The sequence below is a fragment of the Caretta caretta genome, chromosome 11 (genome assembly GCF_965140235.1).
Source record: "Caretta caretta isolate rCarCar2 chromosome 11, rCarCar1.hap1, whole genome shotgun sequence".
NCBI lineage: Eukaryota > Metazoa > Chordata > Testudines > Cheloniidae > Caretta > Caretta caretta.
In genome coordinates, this window is record NC_134216.1 from 9295978 (window position 1) to 9306771 (window position 10794).

Genomic DNA, 10794 nt, shown 5'->3' on the forward strand with positions numbered 1-10794 from the left:
TATTAAGCAGTTTGGGTTCAGCCTTCAGTTTCCAGGTAAGCTTCCAGCATCTCTCTCATCTGGCCAAAGTCTGGGCAACACTGAGCAACACAGAGCGACCTGAGCCATGAGAAAGCAAGTCTTTTCCGACTGTCAGCCCAGCGAATGCTTCAGCTCAGCACCCAAAGGGTTAATGACCCAAATGCAAGGTGTTCTCTTTGCAAACTTGGTATGTCTGTAAAGCGACTGTTGCCAGTTTTATGGGGAGGGCTGGTGGGGAATGTGGCGGGTGGGGGAGGGCGCTGGGAATAGAATTTTCTTTATGGCTTTGACAGGAACTCCCCTCATGGTATAATTATGGATGTGAAAAGCCTGTGTGTAATGAAGACCAGATGCTGTGTTAAAACACACATACACACACAAATATTAGGCTCTTCTGAGGCCTGAGGCGGGAGTCAGGAAGGGCTCATGGAACCAATCCTCCGCCCCGAACAATCGTGTCAGATTTTCCAGAGCAGCTACAATGAAGGCAACATGAACGCAAAGTACCCGAGGAGTCTCTCACACACAGGAGGCAGATTCAAAGCATGCTGGGAGGAGGTAGCTGCTCAGCCTCCATTGCCCTTAACAGGAGTTATGTGGCAACCATCTTGATTCAATAGAAAAGTATATTGACTGGAAGGAAGGGCCTGCATGGGAGAACAATAGCGGCCTTCAACAGCGGGAGAGCTGAGCTGGTCGGGGGAGACCTTGCTACCGACTCCTCTCATTTCAACTCCTCCCCCAGCAGGAGCCTTTCCTCATGTCCTCCAGGAAGCTCACCCCCTATTTGTCTCTTCCTCCTACACCTTCAAACCTACCTCAAGGCACCCTTGGCCTGAGATGAAAGGTGTGGGCAGCTGTCTCTGGAAACCGTCAACACTGCTCCTTGTTTTCTTCACAGATCGCTCTAAGGATCAACATGCACCAGTGGTTACACTTGCTGCTGATGCTGCAGTTCCCCAGCCAGTCGAGGAAAAGCAGACGTTGGCAGCTTTGGACCGGGCTAGCCAGCTTCTATTTTAAGGCCTCCATCAAGCTCCCCCTCTCATTCCTTCAGCTACCAGGCCCTCTCCACTTTGTGCTCTACTCTCAGGCCTGCTTTCCAGTCATGTGTTATTCCTTCCTCCAGGACTGCTCTAGGTCCCCCTTTCTCCTCTCGTTGAGCCTTTTCTTCCTCAGCAGGTCCAATTCCTTTCTCTCTCTTATATGCCTAGCTCCTCTTCCCCACACTCTCTGTGTCTCTCCCGTCCACAGGGTCACCGTTCTAGGGATCCCCCTGATTCTCTTATGCCCCAGATACTTTTCATGTGATGGAGACCTTGCCATCACCAGCTTGGCCAGGCCCTTCATAATTATGCTTCTCATATATCCTCTGATGGCTTATGGCACCACTCAATCCAGCCTCTGTAGTTAGTTGGATAGGGAGTGAACTATCAACCCACTTCTACTTAGGGGGACAATGTTTCATAAATCTTAAACCGCCAGAGGCTTCAGTTTGCTTACAAAATTTTCTCTCCAAAATCATTCTACCCATATGATTACTACTACTGTTATTATTGTGTTTGTATTGAGGTAGCACCTAGAGGTGCCAATCACGATTGGGGCCCCCATTGTGCTAGATACTCTCCAAACACATGCGGAAAGACAGTACCTGCTCAAATTACTTAAAACCTGAATAAACAAAGGGTAGGAGGGGAAATAGGCACAGAAAAGTGACAAGATTTGCCCAAGGTCACACAGCAGAGCCAGGAAATGAAGGCCAGGTCTCCTGACTGAAAGGCTAGCACCCTCGTCCACTAGATCACACTGTTTTGAATTAGCTATGCTGAATGCCATTGTAAGGACAAGCTGTGAAACACACACCAGGGGTTTGCATGCACCCTTCACAGCTCTATGGCCTCAGACACTTTCAGATAATCTGCCCATTTTTTTAATAAGTGACAGATCAGGTCCTGATTTTGCTTATCTGGAGAGGGATGTCACACACCAAAGCAGTAGCTTGGACCATGGCTTTTCTTCTCCAGTCCGCCTAAGGCCAAGATTATTCTGTTCGTAGGGCTTGATTTCCCCCCACCCTGCCCCTTGTGCAGATGGCTGGGGATTAGAAACAAAAGAAGCCCTGTACAGAGCAGTGACAGGCTGCAGCCAGGGCGCTGTGGGTAGTTTTGTTACCTAATTTCTGTAAATAGCTTCTGTTCAGAATAAAAGGTTTATCTTGGCAGCGGTCTGCTTGTCAGTCAGGTGTTACAGCCGACACCTGGGTGAAGTGGGTGGGAAATGCATTCTACACTGACTGTGGGCAGGGGAATGAAAACCTCAGCCCATAGGCCCAGTTCATTCCTGCATTTACCATCCATCGGAGCAACTGGGGGTTGATTTATCACCTGGCACAGAGCAGCCTTGAAGGCTACCCTAACCTATGCCCTGGCTTCAGTGGCCCTACAGGGCATTGCACCAGTGCAGAATAGCCACTATGTAGCAATACCCAGCCATACCTCTTCCCTTCCCTGGCTTGCCCTAACATGCCTTCAGCACACCTTGTATGCTAAGGTGACACCTTCAAGGGAGGCTCCCAGTTGTGGGGGTTATTTTCTGGGGGTCCTTATGACTTCTTTGCAGCTCCTTTACTCCATCTTTGCCTGTGTAAGGAGGGAAATTGCAACTTAAGTCTTTCTGACCAACACTACTTTTCCTATGGCAGGGCCTGTGACAGTCTAAGAACCATCATCCTCTTCTCCCTTCATTGAGGGAATGGAGAGCCACAGTTCAGGTTACCACCACGTGTCACAGACCCATTTGGTTCCTCCAACTTCTTTTGCCACATGTGAAGCTGCTGTTACTGTTTAGTAATGGTTCTGAGTGCTGGAGAGTTCAAAAAGACACCCTTTGTCCAGCAATGCAGAGCAAAGGGCTGTCAGCTGCAGCTCTGGTTTGTGGGCCGCTAGGTGAACATAGGAATAATAGACCTTATTTGCTTAACACAAGCTTTCTTTGCTGTCCCATCCTCCAGCAGAAGGACAGGGACGTGAGGACGTGATATTTCCAATGGAAAAACGTTAGCAATTTATTCATTTATTTTCAGGGGAAAAGCCACACCAAACACTTCAACAAGACACCAGTCACTCCCATTCATTTCACTGGGACTGACTGGTGTTCTCCAGGAGCAGAATAGAGCATCAGCAGTGTAAAGGCAAACCCCAGAAAATAAACTCTCTGTGAAAGTCTTTGGTCCCACCTTTGGCATTTCATTGTCTTTTGCTTGGATCCACATTCGACAGCCAGAAATCGCATTCTGCCTCCCTAAATCTGCCCGGTAGTTTCAAACTGCTTTTTTCAGGCATTTCCAGCCCTAAACTGCTGTGGGTGAGCTGTTAAAATATTGTCTCCCCCCCGAACTCCACCCCAAAGGTGGTTGCATTTCAGTGGTGGGCAAAAAGAATGCTCTATATAATTCATAACGATGAGGTAGTATAGCTCGTAACACATTTTAGGGCCCATCTGAAGGAAAGGTGTTGTCAAAATGTTAGATCATTGTAAGTTCTTTCTGCCGCTAGCTATTCAGGTTTCTATATTCTATTCATCAACTGTTTGCCTTTCTGCTCACATGATGTAACAACTGGTGATGAGAGGTGTCGCCACTTTTGTCTGTTATTATACAGTAAATGCAAATTATCCATCTGATTAAATGTATCGCTAACAATTTTGATCCAGCGTGTTAAGTGTGGCTATAACTTTGTAGCCTGAGCTACCTGATGCACCTTCTCTCCAGTGGATGACACTCTGAGCACATGCTGCAAGCATTAATAGGCCCTGCCTTTGTGAGCTGATGAGAAACAGAGCCATTCCTGGATGGGCAGATCACCGTAACAGATGGAATGCAGGGAATTTTCCAGGGCTCCTGCAAACTTTTACAGGTCTGTTTTATGGGAAGATAACTGTCATGTGGAGCTGAAAAACAGGTGCAGTGAAAGTGGCATTCCTCCACTGGGTATGGTGTATGGAGGAGTGACCTCTTCCCTTCCCAGTGTCTGATTCCCATCATGCACAGTGTGTCATTTCCCACGAGTTCCTGCCATCTGCCATGATTTATAGAAAATGGGCAGTGATTAATAGCCCAGTCAATGCCAAGTGAAGCCATTTTCTTTCATTTACCTGCTCCCTGACCTCCCTCTGCAGTTGCAGACAGGAGCTGAAAAAGTGTATTAATCATGCACTTAAAACATATTTAAAAGGGGAGAGATTGGCTTGGAGCGCAGTCTTTTTAATGGACTCATTTTCTGCAGAGGATGTATACTAATTGCCAGATAAAACAAACGGGCTCTTTGAAATGTAAACCAGTCACTGGAGGTACTTCTTGTTTGGTCCTTAAATGATATTCAAGATCCCAGCGCTCCCTGGGACTCTGTCATCTACTTTGAACCAAAAGTAAGATAGCGAGAGGCTGTCAAATAGAGAGGGGGGTGGGAAATAATCTGGTGGGTTTTTAAAGGATTAAACACATGGCATCAGCTGAGGTGCCTGGACACCACATAAAGTACAAGCCTGGACTAGAGCATATTCATACATAACCTGGCATCTTAATGGATAAATGCTCTCATCCCGTGGTTCAAGAACAGCCTATCACTGGAGGCAGATAGAGAGTAATGGTGCCACCATTCATGTATACAGGATGGGTGGGTAAGAGCCACCTTCTGTTGACTGTCAGGTCAGTCCAAGTGTTTCTGATTAAGTCGCCTTTTGGTAGGGGGTCTGGTAATGGGGATATAAAAGCCTCAATGCTCCTCCTCTGTCTCCAGTGGCAGAGGCCCCATGATTTTGGAGCAAAAGGTCTTGAGTTCTATTATCATGATTGTAGCTCCTAGAGGACCTCACTGAGATTGGAGCCCTGCTGTGCTAGGCACTGTACATATACACAGTAAGAGAGAGTCTCTGCTTTGAAGAGCTTTACAGTCTCCATTGACAAGGTGCAGGAGGGGCAATTACTTTTCCAAGACAAACAGGTCAGTAATACAGCTCCTGCATTTCAATCCAGTGGACCGCGCACTCTCTCCCTCGGTATGTAGGTGTCCATCATGGTGTGCGTCTGCCAGCAGTCTCCGCTCATTAACTTTCTCTGCATGTCACCAAATCCTTCTGTATTGTACATTTTAACACGGCATCTGATTGACTCATAGGTTTCATTTCTTTCCTGCTATATTGACTTCCTAAAGCACAGAAGACTTTGGCTCATCCTTCTCTGTGATGACCCCAGGGTCAGCCCAGATCAGACACTAAGTTACTTTCATTGCCATTTGTCTTTCAATTACAGTCATTGGAGGAGGGATTTTAAGCTATGACCACCTACAGACTATCTGGCCTGTGAATGAATAGAGGGGTTTGGATCTAATTCTTTGCTTGCCAGTCATGTCTCTTTCAAGAAGACTAATATTCAGCTAACAAATCGAAGACAAGTTTCTCAGAGGTTCTCTTCTCCTAAGCTGGTGGGAAATGCCTACTCGAGGATATAACAGCCAGGTCTGGGGAAGCTATGGAGGCTCTGTGTGGTGAATTCACTGTTTGGGGCAATCTTCATTGTTGTCTCCATTGCTGGATTTGGGATATTGATGAATTCACCTTCCACAAAGTGAGGCAAGTTTTGTTCTTGCCGATTTACTGTTCTTCAGCTCGTAACAGCCAAACCATATGCAGCCAAAACACAGTAGGTGCTCGTTGGCTGGCAGGACAAGTTATTGGCCTTACAGGTAGGTGACTACAGCTACTTATTTTACACTAAATTAAAGAATCTTTCCTTATAGCTGCAGATTCCTTGGAGCAGGGACTATCTTTTTGTTCTGTGTTTGTACAGTGCCAAGCACAACAGGCTCCTGGCCTCTGTCTGCCACAATACTAAAGGTAATAAATGCTAATAATTGATTGGCCTTTTCTTGTAGCTGCGGAGTGTAGTCTCCCTAATATGAGCATTTTTAAAAGAGAAAGAACGCATCCAGATTTCAAACACGTAGGGTCACTGGATCAGAGGAGGTTGTTTACACGTAATTTAGAGATGAATCATAGAATCATAGAATATCAGGGTTGGAAGGGACCTCAGGAGGTCATCTAGTCCAACCCCCTGCTCAAAGCAGGACCAATTCCCAACTAAATCATTCCAGCCAGGGCTTTGTCAAGCCTGACCTTAAAAATATCTAAGGAAGGAGATTCCACACCTCCCTAGGTAACGCATTCCAGTGTTTCACCACACTCCTAGTGAAAAAGTTTTTCCTAATATCCAACCTAAACCTCTTCCACTGCAACTTGAGACCATTATTCCTTGTTCTGTCATCAGCTACCACTGAGAACAGTCTAGATCCATCCTCTTTGGAACCCCCTTTCAGGTAGTTGAAAGCAGCTATCAAATCCCCCCTCATTCTTCTCTTCCGCAGACTAAACAATCCCAGTTCCCTCAGCCTCTCCTCATAAGTCATGTGTTCCAGTCCCCTAATCATTTTTGTTGCCCTCTGCTGGACTCTTTCCAATTTTTCCACATCCTTCTTGTAGTGGGGGGACCAAAACTGGACACAGTACTCCAGATGAGGCCTCACCAATGTCAAATAGAGGGGAATAATCACTTCCCTCGATCTGCTGGCAATGCCCCTACTTATACATCCCAAAATGCCATTGGCCTTCTTGGCAACAAGGGCACACTGTTGACTCATATCCAGCTTCTCATCCACTGTAACCCCTAGGTCCTTTTCTGCAGAACTGCTGCCTCGCCATTCGGTCCCTAGTCTGTAGCGGTGCATGGGATTCTTCCGTCCTAAGTGCAGGACTCTGCACTTGTCCTTGCTGAACCTCATCAGATTTCTTTTGGCCCAATCCTCTAATTTGTCTAGGGCCCTCTGTATCCTATCCCTACCCTCCAGTGTATCTACCTCTCCTCCCAGTTTAGTGTCATCTGCAAACTTGCTAAGGGTGCAATCCACACCATCCTCCAGATCATTAATGAAGATATTGAACAAAACCGGCCCCAGGACCGACCCTTGGGGCACTCCACTTGATACCGGCTGCCAACTAGACTAGATGGACCAACTGCAAAGTCCAGATCTGAATTCTGAGCCCTTAAGATCTGGTGTATTCAGATCTGGGTTTTGTTTCAGGCCCACCTCAAATTAATACATAATGGCTAGGGCTTGGTCTTTGATGGTGATGGAATTTCATAAATGGTGACAATTTGCAGAGACACTGCAATCCTTGGGCTGCTAGAAAAGAACATTGTGAAGGTATCAGAGAGGGGATATTTTATACTATGTCAGGGATCAGAGCAATCTGTCTGTCAGCCAAAGCAAAAGTGTTGTGGTGGCAGATGATTAAGTTTCTATAAATCTGAAGGTTAAAAAGTGAGTTAATTTTTTCAGATGGAAAATCCTTGAAAACTCCATAGAGATGATTCATGTCAGCTTTAACTCTAGGGAATAAGGTACCTTTGGAACATGAGAAATACCCAGGCAGAGGTAAGTTTAAGAATTATTGCTGTATCAGTGTGGGAGCTCAGGATTTTTGAAGGCTGTTGTACAAAACAGCAGATGAAAATGCTCCAGCTAAAGAACATGGCACTTCAACAGATCTTGGGTCTACACTGAGAAATTAGGTTCAGAGTTTCAATTCAACCTTTCTCAGAGTTGGAGTGGGATCAGACCCACTGCTCTTGATTTGATTCCAAGTTGACTCAGAACAAAAACTCAGCTAAAACGGCCAAGTTGCACATCAGCCTCACTAAAATTATGCAGAGTCAAACACTGCATGTGATTTTGGCTCCAAATTATTCACTGGAAGGGTTTGTAAACTTCTCAATGTCCAGTGTCTGAGCAAAGGCAGATTACAGGCTTGTGGGGCCCTGGGTCAGAGCAAGTGGGGGCCCCTCCCCACCCCTTCCGCCTGCAGTCCCCCCTGCTACTCCTGGCGCTCCTGCCAGGAGCGGGGTCGGGACACAGGGGTTTCTCCTGCTCCCTGTCAGGAGCGCCAGGTGGGCAGGGGAATGGGGCAAGCCCCCGCACTCCAACCCCACTCCCTGTCAGGAGCGCCAGGTGGGCAGGGGAATGGGGCAAGCCCCCGCACTCCAACCCCACTCCCTGTCAGGAGCGCCAGGTGGGCGGAGCTAGTTGGGGCGCAGGAGTACCCAATTTTCCAGGGGCCCCCCAATTGGCCGGGGCCTGTGGGCACAGTGGCCCAGTGGCTAATCCACCACTGTGTCTGAGGTCTGGCTTTTTTAACACACCCATCACCTTTTCGGTTGCAATCCAGAGCAGCGAGAGGTGGTGTCATCGCTTGTCCTATAACCCTAAGTGCCTTAAAGTGCTCTGCTGCTGTAGCTCCCTGTCTGGAGCTACATATAAGCATATAAGCATGCACTGAGTGTCTGTGTATTAAGCACCGATGGTTCAGCAACTGACTCCAGCCGCCTGCTTGTTACACCACAGCCACACTCTGGTCTCCACCATCCTTGGTTACTACTAGCCAACTGACCCCAACACACCCCCAGTCCTGAACTTCCCCTGACTCATCTGCCCGGAAGTGTCCATCCGTCTCCTGCAACGCTCAGAGAAGTGAACAAGGTTATTTTGCTCCTTTAAAGAGACAAAAGCATATTGTAGCTTATTAACTTAACTGGGGTAAATGCACTCTTCCCTTCAAGTGCAGCACTGAGTTGGTTTGTTGTAAAAATAAAACAAGTTTATTAACAAAGACATAAGTTAAGTGCTACGACATAGAAAGAATAAAGTTAGAAAGGGCTATGAGCAAACAAAGTAAAAATACACTTTCTAAGGGCTGAGACCTAACTTAACAAGCTACAATCTTGATTCAAAGTAGTTTCCTTGCCAGTCTTCCATTCCCAGAGGCGTCAACCACGTTGGTTGAAGGACGCATCTTTCTCAGCTTGCAAGAGCTCTGGCCACTTGTGTCTGCCCAGTGGTGGATGACAAGATGGCATCTTCTCTCTCCTTATATCTCCCCAAACTCACTGGTTTGTCCCCAGACTCAGGATGACCTCATGCTCTTCTTCCCTTCCTGCGATTTCCCATCCCCTGCTGATTCGTATGAAAATGGGGGTTCCATTGTTTCTGGTCACACCTTGCTTCAGTTCATATGGCTTCAGTTCATATCCCTCCTGTCTGGGAGAAAACCTGTTTCTCCCTGTGTTTGATCACAGACTTTAAGGCACAAATATCAGCAAGTATTCATAATGCCTCATAGAGTGTTAATACATGCACTTCACAGTGATATTAATTACCGGTGTGTCATTAGCTTTCATAAAAGACCTTACTTGATACACTTTTATAGTACAGTAAAATTGTATACACTCAGGTGATTCAATTACTTACCACTTGAGGTTCAGACTCCTGGAAGAAGCTTGCTCCCCCACTTGCTAGGCTGATGGCTTTGTTCCCCTTTTATATAAATATGCTTTAATTGTCTCCGCCTGCCAAGCAAACACACTTTTTTTGTCTTGGGCTTTTGCATTGCTTGTCAAACACCTTGTAAGAACAGAGTTCTCGCACATATCCATACACTTAGTGCACACATCACTCAAGATGATTAGTTTTCTAATGGCTATCTTACATGACTCCTTTCTGCTACAGATACAGTGTGTTAGGTGTAGTGAGTATGTCAGGCCTGACAAGAGCTGGTGCCATGGAGTAGTGAACCACACATGGGCTTCTGTGTCACAGTCCCAAAATCAGGTGATTTTTCTTGTAGTGTTGAGGTGACTAGTGTGCACAGAAAGTGATATTTCCCATACCTGCTTCTCTCCTCAATTCTTGTTCAACTGACTTCACAATCATAGATTAATTGTGCTCTCTGTTATACTTGTGCAGGAAGGATGGACTTGTGCTTAACACACTGGAAGGGGTCTCCGGAGACCCAAGGTCAGTTCTCAGCTCTGCCACAGACTTTCTGATATGACCTTGGGCAAGTCACTACATCTTTCTGTGTCTCAGCTTCCTTGCTATAAAACAGGTCTCTTTGAATTATAAACTCTTTGCAGTCTCTTGCTCTGTGTTATGCAACACAATGGGGCCCTGATCTTGGTTGGGGGCCTCTGTATGCTTCCATAACACTAATAATAATAATAATAATAATATTCCTAGTTAATTATAATAATCTGTGCATCTTCTCTGTGGTCAGTGGGGTAGCATGGGGAAATGAGAGCAAAATTTGGCCCAATACTATAACACCTGAAGTCAGACGGATGTTTGAGATTTCCTTTCTTTGTGCTAATTCCCCAAGTGGCATCATAAGCATGATGCTGTGAAAAAAACGTGTGTGTTCTCCTGAAAAATGCCTTTATGACTTGTGCTCCTAAGCCAAGGTTGATAGCAATAAAATTACAATTCCCTGTCATGCCAAACAATATAACTACATTATTGTCACGCACACACCTCCACAGACCACAGCTTTGTTGACAACATAATTAACTGCGTTTGTAATGAATTTTTGGCCACATGCAATAGCCTAATTATTAAAGCAAACCTTAATTTCTTTCCAGGAACATCAAAGTAGTGAAAGCTCTAACTATTTAGACCAGTCTCAGATAAAATTCTTTGCACTAATTCTAACATAATTAAAATTATGTTGGGGCTAAGGTAATTATACAAGGCGTGTATATAGCATAACAACGCAATTGGAACCTGTGTCCAGGATGGAGTCCTTTAGTAAATCAGTAAAGTTCTCAAATGTGTGTGAAATCTGTTGAATGCATTGTTAAAAGATTCAGAATAGCATCACTCATAAGCCATG